The sequence below is a fragment of the Bactrocera dorsalis genome, chromosome 4, assembly GCF_023373825.1.
Source record: "Bactrocera dorsalis isolate Fly_Bdor chromosome 4, ASM2337382v1, whole genome shotgun sequence".
NCBI classification, from domain to species: domain Eukaryota; kingdom Metazoa; phylum Arthropoda; class Insecta; order Diptera; family Tephritidae; genus Bactrocera; species Bactrocera dorsalis.
In genome coordinates this window covers 17,211,925-17,230,517 of record NC_064306.1, presented here as the reverse complement: position 1 = coordinate 17,230,517, position 18,593 = coordinate 17,211,925, and the positions used below count along the sequence as shown (strand labels likewise).

The 18,593-nt window shown below is 35.5% G+C and overlaps 1 protein-coding gene across 1 annotated transcript in view; it reads left to right on the top strand.

The window, feature by feature from the left end:
- Positions 1–18,593, top strand: part of LOC125778148 (uncharacterized) — a 334,571-nt gene that overhangs the window by 25,511 nt on the left and 290,467 nt on the right. The window lies entirely within an intron of this gene.

The following is an 18,593-nucleotide window of genomic DNA, read 5'->3' as shown; positions in this document are numbered from 1 at the left end:
CCTTAGTTGCTCCTCTGAGCAGAGGATTTCTGCAAGCGCTGGTGATTCTGTCACGTATAGTTGTCCTTCAATTTTCCGTTGTCAAAAGCCCATTTCTGTTGAGTCTCACCGAAACATTTTTCTATATATCGAAGTTAAGTCCAGTCCAAAAGTTGGTAAGGACGCATGTTGCACAACTCGAAGGCAACCTACATTTCACCTCGTTTTTCAAATCGAATCCGATTGTGTCCGTTGAACCCACGTGTTCATTAATAGTCATTGACAAAATCTTCAATGTAACAGAGAGCCGAGTTAACAACAGCGTGGCAGTCGTTTCTTCTTTTCGGAATGTGACGCAAATTGGAAATTCCAAGCGAAGCCAGGTCCTTTTCAGCCTGGTCTTTCCAACGGAGTTTTATATTTTCAGAGCTGGAGTATTTTCGTCCATACGTACGACATGACCTAGCTAGCGCAGCCGCTGCCTTTTAATTCGCTGACTATGTCAATGTCGTCGTATATTTCATACCGCTCATCGTTCCATCAAATGAGATATTCACTGTGGCCAACGGGCAAAGAACCATAAATCTTTCGACCATAACCTGTCTCGCGAAAACTCTCAACATAGGTAGGTAGGTAGGGAGGAGTGCAGCCCTATCGGGAATAATGAATAACTTATAGAGTTTGGTTTTTGTTCGTCGAGGGGGGACTTTACCTGTAACACCTGTTGGCAAGAGATATTCTTCTTTGGATTTCGAATGGGGAATTGAGTGGGTTGGTGTTTGGCGCGAAGAACGCAAAATGGCGACCAACGCAAAGTTCACGAGGTGGGGTTGGACGTGACTGTCAACCGGAAGTTTGGTCCTCGGGTTGTAGTTCAGGGGGTCCATGAGATATTCATGGAAGAGCTACTCCGACTGAACTTCCAGGACTTTAGCCCGGCGTCCTAGAAGTCTGCCGTAAGTATCGTGTGTCGCCCCTGGAAGTTGGCTCTTGATCGTAGCACCAATATCGTCCTTGAGGGTACGGACAAGTTGATGTCCGCTTTCTTGGAGGCAGGTAGGTGCTACAGCAAGTGGTTTTCCTTCCGGAAACGACCGAATAGCCCGTCGTTGGCTGCCTCTGGTGTATGGTTTTTGATCACAGGGTGGCTGAGTTTTTACCACAAATGTAGCGAGCCCCTAGAGCCCTACCTGGGGTCGAGGCGAGGCATTAAGCGAATGGGTAGTGGCTAATAGCCTCCACATTGTGAATGAGCCGAGCGAATTGTATACATACCACGGGCCTGGGGGCGGGAGCGTCATTGACATGACGCTTATGAATCAGGCAGCAAATACGGCTTTCAGCATTAGGTGGGAGGTTAAGGGAGGGTGGGTATTGAGAGATCTTAATTTGATTCAAATCGCCTCCCTCGTGATATGAGAGTCCATTGCGGTGATGGCGTAACACTGGTATTGACTGTATGGACTCTCAGTTAGGAAGCCGTATTTAATATACCGCTTAATTAGCTTGAAAAGTTGAGGATGGACGAGCAAATTGCTTGTCTGTATGGGGTAGTTTGGGGGATAAATGATAGGGTACTTAGGAGGTGTGAAAGTTATATGACTAGGAAAATTAAATGGTATACGCGTGAGTTAACCTTGAAGAGCAGGTCTGACAGACGATTGAGGCAAAAGATTCAACGCGCCCGACGGTCAAATTCTGATAGGCTGTCCTAGCTTAGATATGAATTTACTTAGTAGTGCAGATAGGGAATATAAAGAGATGATATTGAAAATTAAAGAGGAAGATTGGAAAAGTTTCGTTAGAGAGAATAGGATCGACCCCTGGGATCAGATGTATAGGATCTGCCGGTATCGTAGAAGGGAGGATATCTTCTCTCTTCGCGTCGGTGACACTCTGTTATCGTCGTGTAAAGAGTGTTCGGGGGTTCTGTTAAGCGCATTCTTTCCAAGGTTGGAGGTGCACATACTTTAAGCACAAGATATACCCGTCTCTCCATTAGATGACGTGGAGTTGGGGTACGCCTTTGGCCTGGTTAAAAGGTCCCCTGCTTTTGATGGTTTGAACAGAGAGATGTGTAAAACTTGTGGAAATTCATCCCGGAATACCGTAAGGCCACTTATAATAAATGCATCTGGGAGAGATACTATCCACGTGAGTGGAAAAGTGCTTGGTTTGTTCCTCTCCTGAAGTCCCCTGAGAAGATTAGGAGCGATTCTCATTCTTATCGGGGAATCAGTCTCCTTCAAATACTTGGAACAGTGCTGGAAAGAGTTATGGTGTAACAGCATCAGGAGGTAACGCGCCGTATGTGGTCGGATAGTCAGTATGGGTTAAGGAAAGGACGCAGTATAGAAGATGCATGGTTTTGTGACCAGAATGTCGTTAGGGAGAATGTCAACAAATATGTCCTGGTTGAACGGCTGGAGGAACTTGGCTGTTCGGAAATTACTCTCTAGCGGAGTTATTTTTTGGACAGAAAGGCATTTAAGGGAGTGTGGAGATTTGAGTTGTTCGTGGTTGCCCGCAGGGTTGCATCTGTGGTTCATATATTTGGAACTTTATGATGGACACTCTGCTTGGGCAGCTCGAGGCACTTCTTCTTCTGGTCGAAGGTCGCTCGCGGTCTGAGCTAGAACAGGCGGGAGGACATCTCTTAGAGAATGTAAATAAGTTTTGGTGTAGGTGAGGGGGTTGACATATCGATGGAAAAAACGCTGCTTAAGGACAGATTGTCGCCGGTTCGTCCACCGATTGTCCGGGTGAATGGGATCAGCATCAGATATGTGGTGCAATTTAAATATCTGTGGCTGACCATCAGTGAAGGGATGTGTTTTTCTCCAAACTCGGCGAATGTGAAAGAGCGGCTGCAGACAAAATACGACGCATTTTGAGGAGTGATTGGATCGGATCGTGCTGTATGCACCACCCGCCAGCCACGACTGTCGTGGGGTCCCAAAAACTCCTCTCAATTCAGCGCTGTATGATGCTTGCCTCTATGTCGCACCGTCTCAAAGGATGCTATGCAGGTTTTGTTAGGTGCATCCCCTCTTGACCTGATTTTCATACAACGTGCTGTTGCATTCAGGGAGCAGGAGGCTTCTAGATAATAGGGTTAGGTGTAGGTGTCAAGAACGTTGGGACAATATGTAGTCCTAAAGGCCGAGTGACTTACAAGTACATTCGATACTTTGGGTCTGTTGAGGGTAACCCAGACTTCAGATTTTGTTTGAATCTGAGTTTTCTGCTCACCGGGCATGGGCCTCTCAAAGCAGTTTTGCATCAGAGGCACCTATCTGATAGGTCCGGAGTAGAGGATTGGGTACATATAATGGCTGAATGCCCGATGTGCTCGGACATTAGGGATCTGGGTGGTATGAGGATTAACTGGACTGGTGGACGATTAGATGTTAGTGGTATGATCTCTACTAGTCGGAATACCGAACAATTAGGGCGTGAGTTGTTTAAGCGGCGAAGGCATTTAGCTGGGAATTAGAGTTAGCTTTTGCATAAGTGGTGTGTATATGTGATTTGTGTAAGAGGTCCAACCTCTGGACATCATTCTCGAGGTGTATGGAAGCTCGCTTGGTAGTAGTTTCGGCTACGAGGTCTGAGCGTATACATAATTCTGGTACTACGGGGAGCAGAAGCCCTTGGAGTTTGGTCCAACCTGCTCTTGCGGACTAGTCCCTTGGAGAGTAACGTGGTGGTTGTGGTTTATACCCAAATGCGGGTAGAACTGTCATATTGTCAGTTCGATGTATATTTGCATTGCAATCGGTTGCCATACCCAAAGTACGGCAAAGGTTTTAGATGGGCCTCAAACCTTACCAAGGCGGTTAGTGTGCCCATTCACTCTATATTCGGTTTTAGGCCACAGTTCCAGCTAATTATCCTCGTGTAATATGCCATATTAGCTTTCCTAATACTTTTTTTAATATTCATTCTCTGGTTCAGTTTGGTATCTGTCTCGGCCCCAACTTGTTTGCTGTGGGTGACAAAGAAAGTGTAGCACCACCAAGTGAGGGAACTTGAACTTGAAGTAGTATAGTTTCAATCGTTAATAGCATCTGTTCCGTCTTATTAAGGTTAACACCTAGTCCGTTATTGGCAAATCTGATACCATTAACACTATATTGTCTGCATAAACTACCGCTTTCACTACTCTTCCGTTGAGTTAGAGTAGTATAACATTCAGTGCCACTATCTACACCACCTAAGCCACCCTGTGTAAGTGATTTAATGAACGTGCTTACCTCTATGTTATTAAAAGCATTTTCTATGTCCACAAAGGAATTAATTTTATATTGATTGAGGTTTAATGAATTCTCTATTACGTTTACTACCTCATGTGGAGTAGTATCTCTTTATGGACGTTTAATGTATGCATTTTGTGTGGAAATAATAGAAATAAAAATCGATATTCCGATTCGAGTGCATTTAAAACGAATCCACCTAATCAATCCAAATATTCGCAATATTGTCAACCATTACAATTCAATTTCAACCTATACTAATACCAACCCGGGCAGGTTTTTCGAAAGCAAAATTTTAATAAACAACTTCGTACATACGAACCAAATCAATTCAGTCCCAACAGATATTTGCACGTACAACCTATTCTTAATAGGAATAATTTTCTTCAAACACAACAAACCTCCATTTCTTAGAACCCCAAGTCTTATTTAAACAAACAATCTAACGACCTAAGCCATCAGATAGCGAAGAAACAAAAATGTTTATTTACGAACATAGATTACATGACGCTCCAGAATATGAACATAGTGAACCAAGCTATACCCTACACTTTTATAAACCAGAGTTCTTCAACTACAATCAATTCCAAGCCAATCATAGCAGTGGACAATAGGTACCACCCGCACAAAATGAAAAGTACTATGACTTTAACGAAATTTTTTCGTTACCAACCTCGGACAACACTAATATTTATAAAATGTATAAAAAGGCTGTATGTATGATTTGTCTGTGTCTACATAAAACCAAAAGTGAAATTTTCACATCAAATGATATCCATCATATATATTGAAGGCACAATTCCGATTTCTTTGGCGCCGCGATTTCAAGGTACCGTTGGAAAGAGGAAGCCCTTCTGATTAAAATAGGGTTATAGGTACCGCAAACGCTTAGTTTACGAGATATTCGACCTTAAAGTTCAAAAATTCGCATAATTCGAACATTTTAAGAAGCTATTTCACCACATTAAACACACTCCATTCACTATTTTCACTTCAAATTAATTAAATTACACTATAAACTTTTAAATAAATCCACATTTTACACATTTCGCAGGTTTTTTACCTAAAAAATCTTTATTTTAAAAACTCCATTTTACACTCGTTTGAACCTCATTTGTTTACCAAATATTACGGCGAAATGGAGCGCTGCCATGTGATGATAAGGCTGAAATTCCTCTTTCATGCATATCGATATTTTCTTTTTTAAATTTATTAAGCAAATAAGTAATATTATATACATGTATTAGTAATATTATATAATAATACTATTATATATACATATGTAAGTATAAGTAATATTATATAATAATATTACGTAATAAAGTGTAAAGTATATGAGTACAGTACGAAAACTCAAATTTTATTTTAAATATGAGTGTATGATAACCAAAAAATATAACCACTTTTTAACAAAAACTCAATATATTTTTTTTTATTTTTAACGCCGAAAGGAGTACTACGCGAAAGTATTTCAGTCACCCCGGGTATTCGCTCGGCCAGGGTTATTTTTTTAGAGCGCGGCCGAAAGCCGCCATCGCAGAAAGGAGTACAACGCTACAGTACTTCAGTCACCCCGGGTATTCGCTCGTAATATTATAATATTATCACACGATTTTACTTATCTGTGTTTATTAAATATAATTCACATCCATACAAGAACGATGATAATCAAATGATCAATCATATGACATTCACTAGTGACACAATTTTCTGTCACTGGCTCAGTGCTATCACATTTTTAAGGGCAATATGAAAAAGTTGACAGAAACTTTTGTATACATGTGATATTGCATTTACATACTAGGTTTAACAACCTGAACAACATATAGCTACACTGCTCACTCCAACGGTGTTTAGAAAAAAAATTTTGTGTCATTACTGATATAAATCTCTGTCATGAATGCCTGTTATGCTTGATGCCAACATCCTGCATGTGTGACTATCACATATGATGTAAATATCGTGCAGTTGTGACAATCATATGTGATGTAAGCATATGTAAAAATTATGCATTTATTAATTTAATGTAATTTATTTTATTTAGAAAAAATTAAATTCATTTTAATTCATATAATATTAATTAATTCATGTTCAAAAAGTAAAAAAAAAATTAATGTAAAATTAAAGCTTCATTTTTTGGGTTTAGTTGATCGTACTTTAAATTTAATTATTGTTTCCTTTTTTTTTAAATAAGTGCGCTGCTTTAACCTATGATGGCTGAGCAGTACTGATCGTTTTATATTTTGCTCGAAACTTCTACATCCTTGTTGTTGAAACACATCTAAATTAAAAGAAAAATATATATTAGTAAACATTTTATGTAAACATTAAGTTGCAATTGTGTATATGTATGTACTTCTTAAAATGGTATCAACCTGCCATCCCAATTGTAACCTTCCAAAAGCTCATCCGTGAAAACCTTAGGCATTACGTCAGCCACATTATCACTGGCGCCTTTAAGTTTGTGAAGGAATGTAGTCTTAAAAGAAGTAAAAGTATTGTAACTAGTAGTAAACTTATTATATTTTATTTTTTAGGTTACCATTGTTTGGGCATAGTCCTGGCTTTGCAGTCTATCCTCCACATCCGCAACTATTACTTGCGACTCAATTGGAAAAGTGCTAGCGACGTCGTCCAGCTCTTTATCAGTCACTTCGCCGGTCATGCGGCACACTGACTGCTCTACTCGTTTTAAGAGAACTTTGCACTCTCTGATTGCCTTATTTTGCGCCAAAACCTCAGCCTTTTCGACAATCTAAGAAATAAATTTAGACGAAAAGATATAAATAAAGTCTTAGATTTACTTTTATTACTGAGTGTACATACAATATTGTAAAACACTTACTTTCGACTCCATCTCATTCACTTTTTCAAATATTGCAGTTTGGTTGTGAACCAGTGACGATTGGCCTTCACTAAGCGTTTTTTGGTTCTGCAAAATTATAAATACATTTTCCTCCAATTTTTCCAGCCTTTCCTGAATATTCTTTTGGCCCGCAATGATCGTTTTTAACGCTTCAAGTAACTATATCTTAAATTTAAAAAGTTAATATATAGTATATTTTATTAGAAGCTTTATGTTAAAAATGACCTGAGTTTTGTTGCGTTCTTGATATTCCCACTGAATATTGGCGCCGCTCAATCCTCTCAACGATTGGAATCTCTACAAAAAAATTAATAATTTTTAATATATTTATACTTATTTCGATGAGTATTATCCTTTTAACTTACCACCTTCATCTTGCGTCTCGAATATATTACTCATTTGTATATATATAATAATTATATTATTATTATATTATATTTTATTAATTATATTAGGTTAACATCATAAAAATATACAGTATTGTTAAAATGTTGCTCAACATATTACATTTGGAGTTTGTTGCTTAACATATGAACAATACTGTATATTTTTTATGATGTTTTATATTTGTTATTATGTTTTTCATTATATTGCATTTATATACAGTTTTGGTTATATTAGTAAAACCAAAATTGTATATTAAATTTGAAAGTTGTGGAATTGAAAGTGGAATGTGCAAATCAGTGGTTAATGGGAAAATGTGTTAAAAAGATGGTGTAAAAGTGGTATTAGCAAATATTTCTCTTCGATAGGAATACAAAAGTATTTGAAATCAATGTCTTCGATAGGAACTGTTACCATTTCTTCATCTAACTCACTTGCGACTACAATCCCTAGGCCACTTGACGATTCTACAGGTTCATTAAAGTAGTTTTCAGTCTTTCTGAAAACTTTGCAGACAATTTTAGACGACTGTTGAGACTTTATGACATTAAATACCTTCATTGGTCCTGTCAACTCACTAAAACAAAAACTGTCTTTCTGCTTGTTGGGATTTAAATCAAATGATGCAAATTTTCGCACATTCTCTGAATTTGATTCAATACCCTGTTTTTCATGAAGTCTAAGATATATTTGCTGTAGAATTTTATTGGGTTTATTTACAATTTTTTTTTTATTCTGCATATAGTTTTCGAAACGATACGCTGAAAAAGAATCTAACTGTCCAAACTGTTTTACGCAATCTGCCAAGTGAAGTAGTCCGTGAATATTAAAGTTAACCAATTCAGCACCATATAAAATTCCAAAAATATTGACGAAATCTGTTAACATTTGTTGGGCAATATCGGCTTCGATTCGGTGCGATTTTTCATTTGACAAAAGTCGAATACTACTATGTAGCAGCAGGAAGTGATAGTATTGATCGGTACTGATACAATCTTTAAGAACGAATATACCAGAATAAAGCAAAAACTGCCTAAACTCAGTCGATTTCCAATTATGAATCTCATCTAAACTTCTAGATATGCGGCTAAACTCTGATGGGATAAATTTAGAGACATAGTCAAGCTTTTCGTTAATAATAATATGATTGGCCTTTTTTGTTGCAAGTTTAAGTAATTTCTTTGTTACTCCTAAGTCGACTAAGTGCATACCATCAAGGGGAAACTGAGAAACCATCCCAAAATCTGATTCTTCCAAAATGCTTTTTTTGAATTTGAAATCTTCCAAATGATGCGCAGGATTTGAACGTAACATAAACGTTGTTTCTGATCTTAACTCTTTTACTCTTACTCTATTTTTTTGGTAAGTACCTTCCTGGCAGCATTTTGGACAACCATTTTTCCCGTTGTGTGATATAACACCTGTTACAAAAGCCCTCGCTGGGGAGTCACAAACAAAAAGACGAATGTTAAATTTTAAAACGATTGGCTTAAATCCAACTTTAATGCCGGTTGCCCTTAGCGACACGACCTCGGCACAAAATTCGGACAGGAATTGATCTATGTTACTTGGCTTCTTGAACCCGGAATAGCATGCTATCACAAACGGGCTTATATTAAGGAAACCTACAACTGAACCCAAGATAGGCCATAATACCCTGTTTGAACTTTTGTACAATTTTAACCCATCAACTCCTATATCTAAATAAACCTCATTTTTCCCTTCCAAGTAATTAAAAGGACTTGAAACAAAATAGTTTTGAATTCCTAGGTACAAAAATTCCCCCTCTTGCATTTCAGTGATATTTATTTTTTCTTTCCTAGTATTTAGTAGTGTTTTTGCAGATAGTGGCATACCATCAACACCTACTTTGCGCAATGTTTTTAGAAGATCTTCTAAAGCGATTTGCGATATGTTGTTTCTGATAGCCCACGACTTAATTTCATTACATTTATTTATTTCGTCGTTATTTTCTGAAACACTAAACCCTATAGAGGTGGACGCTTCGGGCTCAGAATCAGAACCTACATCGTTAGAAAAGCTCAAAGTATCACTAGCATCACTTTCATAATTTGCTACTACTGAACCTAACACTGAAGGATCAGGTTCCCTATTACTTACAAGGGGAATCCCTTCAAAAAACGCACTTGAACTAACACTTCCACTTTCACCTTGCAAATATTTTTTTTTACTTTTATATTGGACTGGAAAGTCCTTTTTTCTTTTGAAAGACAATTAGCAAAATGTCTTCTTTTCATTTCACTTATTTTTTTAATGTTTTAAAATAGATTTCAGTTCGAATTTTTTAAATTTAAAAATTTTATTGCTTGCTTGCACTTGTATACACTTGTTTGCGCTTTTTTCTTCTTCTTCCACTATATTTTCGCGTTTAATAAGAATAAATAACGGCTGATATATGTACATACAGTGTATGTCCAGAGAACATATGTTTTTAGTTTCTCTGACTCTACACTGTGTGTATATCAGCTATTTCAGTTTTGCACGTGTAATCATAGCCCGAAAGAAAATAATCTGAATCGTCTCTTTCTTACTTGTGGATAGGTATACAACAATTTCTGAAGTCTATGCATTTGTGTTAGTGAGAAAATTGCTATTGTGTTAGTTTCTATCATTCAATTCTTGTAGGGATATTATTCATATATTCTTATATGTATGTATAATATGTAAATGGAAAAGTGTTCACATATTCAATTTTAGCTTGAAAAATCTTCTTTATAGTTTTTTTATAGTTAATAAATAAAAAAGAATCACTCGAATACAAACAAAGAAAATGCTGTGAAACGCTGAAAAATCCTTCACTTTTGGTTTTTAAGTTGTGGCAAAGCCGGCTTTCCTCGTAAATATAAACACTCTAAACTTTTCAGCGAATAAATTTGATAAGTGATTTTTAAACTACTAAATTTAGCTGAAAAATTACAAAATAAATGTGAAATGTGAGCTTATTTCAATGCTTAGAGTGTATATTTGAATATACAGAGTAAAAAACGTGAAAAAATTTAGTGAAACGCAGAGAAATAACATGTGTTCTTAGTGAAAATTTTTGAATTTTTAAACGTGAATATTTTAAAAAATATTAGGTATTTTTACATTATTTTTATTATTATTCCTTCTCTGGAGAAGCTCCTCTATCCGTACATACCCCATTTATGCGGAAATTCGGTTTTTTACCCCTCCGCCAAAGTAATCGGATTGAATAATTCGGTTATCTTACCCAGTAATAATATAATTAAAACTTCTGAACAATTTTATTTATATATTTAATTTTTCTAATGATTATAACAAAACAAAAACAATTATAAATTGTAAAAATTCCACTAGTTACTTTTTTTAACAAAGTGTACTCATTGATTAATACAAGTCCAAACAAAAATTAAGTGTTTTGCATTTAAAAAACACCGTGTGTATTACGTAGTGCTGACAATCAAAATCTCAAAATTTATGCCCGGTTTAAAAGTCCAAAATGAAGTTGTTCCCAAATAAAAGCTAAACATTGTTGCAGACTGAGTAGTCGTTTGCGTTTCACAGTCAATGCTAAATTTTTATAAAATATTATTATGATATATGGCTACATATGGTATGTTTTACAAATGTCATCCATAAAAATATGTTTGGAATATTTAAATTATAACAGACAATACATACGGAGCAGTTATTGGAACTGGTGGAAATCATAATCCGATCCCTATTTCTTCACAAAAAATAAATTCTTATTTCTTGTTATTCTTCTTTTGACAAATAACTGAAAATTCAAAACAAAAAGCAGCTGTTACTAAAGCACTACTTAAGTCTCTCATTTTCAGTACTTAAGCAAAACTTAAGTATGGACTGTGAAAATACCGACAAATCAAGAAAAGGTTGTTCGTTCCAGGCACTTCGTGTTTTAATTAACACGCTCAGGATCATAACCCTTAGTCAGTAGAATTATCTTTCTGTGCTTCGATAGCAATAAAGGCGGACAAAAATAGTTTTCACGTGTCGGCATTTTGGTTTGTCGGTGTTCTGATTTGTGGGTTTTTTGATTTGTCGGAATTTTGATTTAACTGATATTTAAATTTTGTTGGTATTTTAATGTGTCGGCATTTTGGACTTCGGTAATTTAAGTGTATTCCAAAAATACCAGAATTTTTATTTGTTTTGAATAGATCATCTCAATCAATCGTAAAGGTCTAAGCTGAAATTACCATTAAATATAATTTAAAATAAATTTAGAAGTCTTCAGTATCAAAAAGGAACTCATTTAAAATTTACAAACACAATTAAACATGTAGTTGGTATGTCCCACAACTCCATTATTTATTGAAAACAATACCCACTTGCGCAAATGCACGAAATTGATGTTGAAAATCTAGTGCAATAAGATATACTTAAACAGGGATTAATTAGAGAAAGCAATTTAACGTACTTATAGGAAGTACCAAAAAAACGGATGCTTCGGGTAAAATAAAGTATAAAGTAGTAATTGTTTACAGAATACGTAACGAAATAATCATACCTGAAAGATATCCCAAAACAAAATTGGACGCAACATGATAAACTAGGAAAATGTAAGTATTTTACATCTATATTCACCAATTACAAATATTAGAAACGCAACCAGAGTCGATGCTCAAAACTGCATCCTCTACCAAGAAGCATCATTACGAATACGTTAGTATGCCATTTAGTCTTAGAAACGCACCTTCCACATTTCAAAGATTTTTTTTATTATTTTACAATAGATATAAAGATAAAATACTAACAAAAATTTCTATTCTAATTAATTAGGATAAATACTTAAAAGCTAAATGTTAAGAAATATAAATATTTGCTGCTACTGTTGTATTTCTAGCTCCGAAAGCTTCTTGCGTATCAACCGAATTTCTCGCCCAGCAGTTTCGATGAGTCTGGAGGGCTGTCTAAGCCTCTGTTCCTGAGACTTTGCAATTTTGGAGATTTCATTTATCACTAAATTCACGCCTAGATCACGGTACGGGTCAGCAGATCTAACGTACCAAGGAGCAATAACTAAAGTCATAGTAGGGCTTCGTAAACCCAAAGTAGCTTTAGAACTTGATTGTACACTAACACTTTGTTTTTAAATTGATAGAGTGAATTTCTGGCCAACTACGTGGTTAAGTTTAGCAAATTTCACATCAAGCTCACTCTTTTTTTTGACATGCTTAGCTTAGCAACTACTATTTACCTATATAAATTGGACGATATGTTGATTTTTTCAAGGTAAAGTCGATGTGAATTGATTTGGTGTCGTTTAATTTGATACGCCACTTAGTAATGGCTTCTTCTCGTTTAATGAGGAAGTACACTCGTGGCCACGCAAACCTTACCACTATACTTCTTGATTTTTTTTGGTGTTTTTCATTCGTTCGGGATTTTTTTTCAATTTTTTTTATGTTTTTAGTAAGCATAAGTAAATTAAATTATATTATCTAATTATAGTTTTTAATTTATTATCTTTAATGAGTAAAATATAAACTAGCTTTTTTGTGGCGGCCGATTGTATTGTTTTTAAAGTAATACCGCGACTGAACTTCGCGTTTCAATTAAAAGAAAAGAAAAGGAAACTTTAGTTTCAAATATAGTGTAAATGAAATGAAATTAAAAAAAAAATATATGTATATATTAATTTTTCATCGCATCGACATACAAATCCAGTTTGCGTTCGTTCTTCAAACATTGAATATGTGCGACAAGAAAGCAGAAATTTATTCGAGCGCGATCTTTCCTATTCCTTCGCATAGCAGTCTTACCATAACTGTAAATAAAATTGAATCTTTGCATTTGGCAATTACACTGTCTCATAAATTAAAAATCTTAATTAACGTTTTTGATCATTTAAAAATTCGATATGCTTTTTTCGTTCTGAATCCAATAATCCATTATTATCAAAACAATATCGCTCGCCCTCCCAAGAAAGCATAACAATAACAATTGTGAAGAAAACAGAATGCTTAACGTTCTGTTGTAATATGAAACAGCTAATATTGTAATTAACTCTTTCTTTGTTCTGGATTCAATTAAGCGGATGCTTACATTTCAGCTTTAAGTTTAAGTAAATAAAACCAAAATGTATAAATATAAGTATTGTATAAATATAAGCACGAAGTGAAAAGTGCCAACTAAAGTGAAGAAAAGTAAAAAGTGAAGTAAAAATTATATAAAAAAAAAATTCTCTTATAATGAAATACATAGTTTAACACGAAGTAAAAAGTGTCTACTAAAGTAAAAAATAAAGTTTAATGAAAAGTAGCAGTACCTAAGTGAAAACTTTTCACTAAAAAAACAATAACTACAAGTGTGTTAATAAACAAGCAAAAACTGAAATAAAGTGAGTGAGAACAAGCAACGAAGTAACAAAACCCAATAATTAAAATAATTAATTAAAACGTAATTAATCAACAAAATACGAAATTACAAAAACAGAAAGAGTAACTTAAATCACAAAAATACAAACAACATCATTAACAGGGTAACAACAGCAGCGGCAACAATTGGATCATTATCGGAGGTGGCAACAGCGGCAGCGGAAATTATAACAGAGACAGCGGCAGAATATATTTGTAAGTTGAATTTAAAATTAACTATTATTATATTAGAAACTAGCTGGCCCCGCAGCCGTTGTCCTGCGTGAAATAATGTGTTTTGAAATGAAAAGAAAGTTAAATTTAACGTTGCATTTTTTTCAATGTAATGCAGCTGGATAAACAAAATTTTTTGAGTTTTGTTTCGGTATACAGAAAAGATGGTTTTCATACGCCACATACATATATCTGACCGTGTGAAAAACAGAGCATTTCCAAATTTATGCTAGACACTATGCGACTATCCTTGTTTCCTGTTGATTGTCATCTCAGATGAAATTTTCACTGGAAACGGAATAAGTTTGAACAGAAATGACAAATCGTTAGAACTCCAAGGAATTATTAGAGTCAATAATTCTGCGATAGAGCAGATTGCGGAACATAATAACGACAGATCCAACTTTGAAACGCAAATGATGCGGTGGCATACTACCAAGCCTCTCCAAAAAATTTGGAAATTCCACTGGAGAATTCACGGCGTCGTCTTCATTGCTAAGATGATCGATCGATTTGTATGAGCGCAAGTCTCCCGGAATTTGACTTTGAATCTTCCAGTTTAAGTCATCAACATCGGTATTTTTCGCAGCTATCATTCCACGTGCACTCAAGGAATCGTAGTTACGATAATTTGGTCAATGTTCGGATAAACATTCGTGATGAGTTCAACTTTCGTGAATCGATAAACGGCTGATAGAATTGATATCAAACCACCGGAAGTATCAACCGGAACTGACCCATTTCCATTTTTTAGCGAAAACGATGTAAAATGTATTCGGCAATGTCATTTTTTTTCGTATCTCCTAATAGACGCTGATTTGAAGGCTTATATGTCGAAATGATTATCACGAAAAGTGTGCGAACTTCAGTTGTATTGCAGTGATTATCATTTTCCAGCAATTGTAATTGCTGGCTTGCTTCTTAAAAAGTTGCACACACAGTACGCAATGACTCAAATGAAGTTGAACCGCGAACATTTATCAACAGCAACCGAAGGTAGAAACAATTGTTTTTCGGGTGGATTGTGTAAATTCGTCCCCATGCATTAGTTGATAACACACCTGGATGTCCATCTACTGGTTGGCCTTGCTTTCTGCGTAATTATTTCTTCAACGATGCATTCCATGTATAATATCAAGGTATTTCCGAATGTCCTCGCAAACGGATCTCTGACGAAAGTTGAGCAAAAACTCGTAAATGTTAATTTTGTTGCTGGCGGTGTTTCCACTGGCTGTACTGTATTCTCTGGGTTGAAGTACACACATTGGCCTTCTCCAAATATATTGCGATACGCACAACAGTCGGAAAACGTTCATGAATTGCAAAAGTAAATATCCTACAAAGCGCTTTAGTGCAGTTCACGTATCGACCATATCGTTCAAGACCAATAAACGCCATGTTGCTTCCTTTGGTGACGTACTTACAAACGTATTTTATCGATTTCACCAAACTGCAATTCTCAATATTTATATGACTTTTGAATGTGAATTAGACAATAATGGTGAATATAGTACGATTCATGTGTTTTCAACTTCGATATTCACTCTTCTAAATTGAATGCTGAATATTCTGCTCTTGTCATCTGGTGGGCGACGCCGATAGAGTGGATATCCATCATTTCTAGAATGTGTTTCCGAATGAAAAGGACGTGGATAATGTTTCGTGCATTAATTGTCAGACATACAAACCAAAGTGGGATTGTGGTGTCCGCAAGGTCTATGAACCATATTGGTTTTCATCACTTCGTATAATACTGAATCTTTCTTTGCATCAGGAATTTCCGCAGAAATGATTTCATCAATTTGATCTGGTGTAACCACCATCCACCATCCAGAGAAGAATGTGTGCGTGCGGCAAACCTCTCTTTTGCCACTCAACAGAGTACATCTAGCATCTAACAGCACCATATATACGTTGCTTCAAGATAAAGTCCATCGAAGCTGTTGCTTGAAAAGTCGCGCTGTGACATCGTGACGATCGCTTGCTGATTGACCGCGATCCATAATACCGCACGTATGTCATCGCATCCTGGGAGTACTCGGTCATGTGCCTTGGGCTGCTAATGTATGTTGATACCAAAAAGAACGCCGACCGATATAAGCGCGACCTCTTCGTGGCATCGTAACAAATTTTAAACTGTAATTGATTACTTTGTGTGCAACACACATAACGTTTTCACCGAATAATTTTCAAAATTTTTTGAAGCAAACGACAAATTTGAACGATTCAAATAATTGAAAAACAAAACAAAAAAAATTGACAAAAAATTTGTATAGAAAAAATTAACTTCTTGGAATTGTCCAATTTTCCGACTTTTCATCACGAAAAACATACAGTTTTTTTATTTCTAAACTTTTCCCTATCCACTCAGAACATTCTCTGAAAATTTCATCAAGATTGTTTTAGTCGTTCTCTCAGTGTTACTAATAAACACATATTCATTCGTTTGTATGGGGAAAGGAAAAGGGCTGGTTTTAGGGGTTTTCCGGCAATTATTCGAATTTTTCTTGCCGTAAGAACCTTCCTTGAACCGCAAAGAACATTTTAAAAAAAGAATTGGCAAAATTGGTCCAGGCGTTGTTGAGTTATTCGCTTACCAACACATTTTGCGATTCATTTTTATATACATATAAGATAAGATAAGATATAAGATGGGAAATAGCCCAACTATTAAATATGTATGTATAAGAAATTGTCATATTGCGACTTTTGTACTCGTAAGGGCGATCATGATACTAGGGAATGTGCTAAACTTAAAAAACAAAAAAACTAAAGACTATAACTAATGGTTTGTACAACCAATAAATTACATAATCAAAAGCTGCAATTCATTCTTAAAATTCTCTGCGATTCACCACCCAAGGGACCCTCCGGAGAATTAAAAAAAATTAATCCAACCAAAATTTTCTTTTAATAAAACAATGAGGTTCAAAATATAACAAAAATATATTTAAACCGCGATTCACCACCGCAAGGAGGACCCTCCGGTTTATAATAAAGCTTAATTCTGTGATTCTGAACTCCAGACCCTCTAGAATAGAAGAGTCTCTTTTCTTAAGGAAGAGATCACGAAAAATAAAAAAAAATAAAAAAAAATTAAAAAAAAAAATTATCTCAAATTGTTACGGTTGTGGTGAAAATAAACGTAAAAAAAAAACAAAGAAATCGGAAATTGAAAATTAGACAAAATGGCTAACGGTGACGCTTTGACCGTAGATCTAATAACTCTCCTTATTGCTGACAGCAATATAGCTTTACGTGAGGAAGTAGAGCAATTACGCTCACAGATAGTAGTTAATACTAATAGTGCAACCGATTTTCTAAAACAAGCATTAGACGATAATACAGCATGTCAAAAATCGTTAGACGTAGTTAAATCCGTACCTGAATTTACTGGTAGGATGAATTTATATGTTAGTTGGAGAGAGGAAGCGCTTAACGCTATGGGCCTATACGTGAAGGGCAATAGAAAATACTTTGCTGCACTCACAATACTTCGAAATAAAATAACGCATGACGCAAACGATGCATTAACAAACTATGCAACAGTACTCCATTTCGATGCAATTCTTTCTCGTTTAGACTTTGTATATGTAAGCGGACCTAACAAAAGAATTAAACAAAAAGAATAGGGAACATGCGTTACGAATTTTTATAACAGCACTAAATACTCCACTAAGAGACATAATATTTTCCCTAAACCCACAAGATTTACCTGTTGCTTTAGCAGGAGCTAGAATCAAATAATCAAAGAGCCCGGTTTGCACAAAATTTCATGTATGATAGAAACAAGTCAAAGCCAATCTATACAAACAATCGTTTAAGATTTCCTCAAAGGAACAACCCTCCAAATAACAATATACAATATAATATAATCAAACCAACTCCTATGGATAGATCCATCTGTATCCAGACTTTATAATGGAGATTTTAATGTGAAGGGACAACAAGGCCATATCAATTTTAATCAAAATATAAAACCTATACAAACAAATGCAAACGTTCAGGTTAATGGAGGTCAAAATTAGGAAGCACATGGTGTAAAGCGGCATAGAGAGAGTAATCATAGCTTTCGCCCGCAAGAGAAAAGTCAAAGAAATTCATATTATTAGGCGAAGAGGGTACGAACTCCCCTATCTCAAACTACATGACTTCAAATTAAATAAAAACTTAAAAGCTCTAGTCGATACGGGAGCAACTTCATGCTATATTAAGCCTGGGGTTTACAATAATAAAAACGAATTAGCCATTTATAAGCGCGTAAAAACCGTGAATGGCTATTCCATTATCAAATTTTGCCAGATAATAACCATATTTGGGTCGAAGAAATCTTCTATGAAATAGAGGGATTAGAATCGAATCTCCTTTTGGGATACAATTTCCTTAAAAAGATTGAGGCACTTATCGATGTGTCCAATGGAAAAATTAATTATAGGGTAAAGAATAACATGGAAAACGAAAACAGAAGTATGAACATTTATTTTGAAAACAAAACTAAGGAACAAGAAGCTT